This window comes from Octopus bimaculoides, chromosome Z (assembly GCF_046866305.1).
Source record: "Octopus bimaculoides isolate indiv1 chromosome Z, ASM4686630v1, whole genome shotgun sequence".
Taxonomy (NCBI): domain Eukaryota; kingdom Metazoa; phylum Mollusca; class Cephalopoda; order Octopoda; family Octopodidae; genus Octopus; species Octopus bimaculoides.
The window spans coordinates 17,381,453-17,386,452 of record NC_142944.1 but is presented as its reverse complement, the minus strand read 5'-3'; positions in this window follow the sequence as shown (position 1 = coordinate 17,386,452).

Sequence of the window (5,000 nt, the reverse complement as noted above, 5' to 3'; positions counted from 1 at the left end):
AGTTACAGAGATATGAAAGGACGAAAAAAGACCTTTTTTTTATCTTTTTCTGAGTAAAAAAATAACTAGTGATAAATAAATAAGGGAGAAAGAGGGAGGGAGAGAGCGAGAGAGAGAGAGAGGGGGGGAGGGAGGGAGAGAGAGATAGAAAATAAATGTAGCTTCACTGTTATTTAATTTTAATTGTTAACTATCTGCTTAATCTTCACAAAAATATAGACATGGTTGATTAAATTAAGTTTTTAGAAAAGAGGTTTAGAACAAAATACAAAAGAAAAAAAAAGTTTCGAACTATTAAGTAAAATACAATGCAAGAATAATGAATATATACAAATGTAAAAATATTAGCTTATGTACACCGGAAGTTGCCCTACAACTATAGGGAAGCTGTTTTAACTTCCGGTGTATCTGGTTCACAGATAAACTGTATGCAGGTCAGAAAATCGTTAGCAAAATGTCTGCAGGGCAGAGAAATACAGATGTTACGATGTTCATCAAAAAATGCAGGTCTAAGTGAGATTGTTTGATGACAGCATCATATTTTGACCAGGGAAATCCCATATTATATTGCATTATATAAAAATAATCATATAAACTGATAGATAAAAAAAAAAATACGGTTCAAAAATAAAGCATATAAAATATAAACTCAATGTCCTTGACATTAAGTATGCTTTTAATGAAGTACCGCTTCCGCTTAAAGCTACCCTCATCAAATATTCCATTTAGAACAGGCAAACTTGTTTCCTGTCCACCGAGGAACTTCTGTCCGAAATCTCATTCCATAGATGCAGGAGCTCACTGAAGGCCTACTGCTCTCACCCAGATATTAAAGAAAAATGTTTGTGGTAAAAACAAAAAAAATCAAAGAAACAAAAGAATGTGTATTTACTTTTGTGCTAACAAATACGTGTTAAATTTACTTTGTAAAATGTACTTCATAACCTCTTCCGGTTTATTTTAAAAACAACCTGTATCCCATCAAATGGCTTTCTATTTCACGAAATATATATGGTACTTTTTTTTACTTGTTTCAGTCATTAGAATGCGGCCATGCTGGGGCACAGCCTTGAAGAGTTATTAATCGGACGAATGGATTCCGGTAAATTTTTTAAAACCTGGAACGTATTCTATCGGTCTCTTTTGCTGAACCGCTAAGTTACGATGACGTAAGCAAGCAACACCGTTTTTTCAAGTGGTGGTGGTGGTGGCGGACAAACAGACACAAAGGCACACACGCAGAATCCGGAATCATGTGGTTGCGAAGCAAACTTCTGACTACACAGCCATGCCTTTTTAAAACAATTTTAAAGCTTGGCACTTATTATATCGGACTCTTGCCGAAATGCTAAATTAAAGACATAAACAAATCAACACCGGTTGTCAAACGGTGTTCGAACAAATGCAAGAATAAGTACGCAAAAGCTCCACTTCACCAACATACATATATGTATATGCGGCAGGCTTCTACATAGGTTCCGTTTACCAAATTCGCTCACAAGGTTGCAAAGCCAGTTTCTTAATTGCTCAACAACGCTTGTATATATATATATATATATATATATATATATATATATTGACATTGCTGATACTGTTGAAATGACTTGCACTGTTTAGTGTTGAAACTCCAATAAACTCTAATAGAACAGCTGATGATGGAATGATTTACATTTCAGATAATTTTTGTTGTAATTGTGTTGCACTTGTAGTTGTTAGCCAGTTCTATCGTGTACGTCCACATTTGTTGTTTGTTTTTGTGTTCTTTAGTATTTCGTTGTTAGCTCCGTCTCTAATTCCATTTCTGACATTTTTTTCCCAAAGTTTAGTACATGTATAAGTCTAGTTTTAATTAATTCTATCTTCTTATTTTTAATTTAATTTTATGGTTAAGCGATTATAAGGGTCATATATGAAATTGACTCCAGACCAATGTTTTCATTTGCAATTAGTTTCAAGCTGAATAAATTCATATGAGGTCACATGATTGAGTTAGCTTTTAACTAACAATTACATCATGGCGGACTGGGAACACAAACACAAATATATACACATACAAGCATACATACATACATACGTATGTACGTACATACATACATAAACATACATAAACATACATAAACATACATAAAAATACATACATACATACATACATACATGCATGCATAATACATAGATACGTTCTACAGGGAAATTCTCACGAACCTATTTAAAAATACAATGGACGTTGAGCTAGATATACCATATTGGCTGACGATTGCACGGACTACTTTTATCCCCAATAACAAAGAGACCCATGCGAGTAAAAAGTATAGATCCATAGTATACTTGAATGTTATGTACAAACTGTTCACAAGTTGGCTGAATAGGTTTCTTCAAGGTCACTGCTAAACAAATGGTGTTATAACTGATGAACAGTCAGCAAGAAAGAAAGGAGTCTGAGAATGTGCAAAACAACTCCTCCTCAACAAAGCTGTCTTTAAGGGAGCCTAGCAACATCGCCGTAATCTCATAGCGATATAGCTACAGGAAGGCGTTCGTCTCATGGATGATAAAATCACGTCATCTTGCCAAAATACCAGCCGCTATAATAAATGTCATTGAAAGACTGACCACAACATGGTCCACATAATTATCATTGACAACTACTAAAGTAACAGCTAATGTTACAAACAGGATTAAGCTATTAACAGGCATATTCTAGGGTGATAATTTATCTGTAATACTTGTACTGGCAGTGAATCCTTTGTCAGCCCTGTTAACAAAATGTCAATGCTACATGCTGGGATATACAGAAAAGAATATAATTAATGCTACCCATACATATTTGGTAATAATCAAAAGTTATATTCTGGTAATATGTTCAGCGTAAAGAAACAATTAGAATTAGTTTCAACATGGGCTGAAAAGTTTATAGGCTGACCCGATGCAATAGTCGAACTTGACCAAATGTGTTTTATTTTTCGATATAATCTCTCCTGCGGTCCGCACACTTCTTACATCGGTGTATTCCCGTGGTATACAAACTCTCATCCTGAACCTCCAAAAAGTCCTCAACAGCAGATATGACCTCATTATCGGTCCGATACTGCCAAGCGTCTTTTTCTTGTTGGGGAACAGAAAATAGTCAGATGGCGCCAAATAACGAGAATATGGACGGTAGTAAACCAGTTCAAAGCCACAGTCGCGCACAGCATCCATTGCAACCACAGACTTATGTGCAAGAGTATTGTCCTGGTGAAGCAGGACCCCATTAGCTATCTGATTAACATTTAAACGTCTGTCATCCATCACCATGTGGTGAATACGTCAATGTTTTCTTGGGCGGTGGCTGTTGCAGGACGTCTGGACCTTGGGTCATCTTCAAAATTATCCCTATCTCTTTTGAATTCAGTTACCCACTTTTGTACAGTTGATAAAGCTAGAGCATCATTCCCTAATGTAGCAGCCATGAGAATATGAATGTCTTTAGGGGCTAACCCCTTTTTCTTCAGATATTTAATAACACCATGGTGACAAATTTTATCCATTTTCACGAAATGTCTCTAGAACCACTTCTCCAAGTCCTCAATTTTGTATCTAATGTGGGTTTATCTGGAAAGAAAACATGAAGTTAACATCAGTAAAGGTTGAATTTAATGCGTACCAAGTTTAATTACTGTATGATAATCCCTTCTTAGTCAGTCTATTAACTTTTCAGCCCACCCTCGTAGGAATGAAGTTTGAGTAAGATAAATGTTCATGCCCTATAGTCAACCGAAGAAAAATTGTCGACTAGGTACGGAACATGTACATAAACGGCTTGTCTATCTCTAATGATGAAAGCTACAAATGCCTTGTAGTCGATAAGAATGTTGCATACGTTGGTGCTGTGACGAAAGCCGGAATAACAGAGTACTTCTGTAGAAGAGCTGTTTACATTTAACAAGACCATATCACAATACCTTTGCAATGCCAGTGCTTGGACCATCATTTGGCATATTGGACTGGACACTCGATGAGATATGCAGCTAGGACATCAAAACCAGAAAGGTACTGACCACTACTGGCAAATTCCACATTAACAGCGACACCGATAGGATTGGATTTGTGTGAGACAAAGTGATGACGGTTGAGGTATAAAGTCAGTCCAAACAGCCTTTGAATGTTGCATTGTATCACTCAGACAACACCTGCTGAACAGTAAAGAAAGAAATGAGTACATTCCATGCATACTCAAAAGTGAGAGCAACAACATCTTCAGTGTTGGAGAAGAACTACTGTGCAGGTACTCTGAGAATACAACTGTCTCATGCGACCCAAAAGAAGCTGAACTGGCCGACTTAAAAAAAGGAGCTTGGAGAAGCATGCATCATACCACCAAAAAGCATTGCATGAGTACATATCACGTAAGCTAGAGGGCAACAACAGCATTAACAAGATGAGTAGCTGCTTCTGGACCTGTGATAGTTACCTTACATCCCGCCAAAAAAAATGTACCTGTGTTATCCAGGGACAGGAGAAAGCTACTTAATTCCTAATAAGCAAGACTGACAAAGATACCACCAAACCTCCATGTTGTGATAGAAAATGCCGGCTCTGCTATACCAGTGTGAAAGATATTACCCACATCATCATCAGCTGCCCCTGAAATGTCTAAGTGATACTACCTGCCCCCGAAGTATGATATAGTTGCAGAGACTATTTACCATGCTATCCGCAAGAAAGATTGCCCTGGCGTATATATCAAAGGCCTGTCAGAACCAGCAGGTATTCATCACCTTAAAAAAAAAAGAGTACTGGTGGAACACCTCAATAAAACATCAATTAAGTGCAAACATAACAGACCTAGTACTATTTTGTAGGAAAGGGAACAAAAGCCTTACACTCTTGTAGAGGTCAGCTGCCCAGCGGATGTGAATGTACAACCAAAAGTATGGGTAAAAGAGAACATTCATGGCGTATTAATGTACCCCGACTATGAATTCTCCTTTGTACCTATCACCTACCAACATAATTGCATT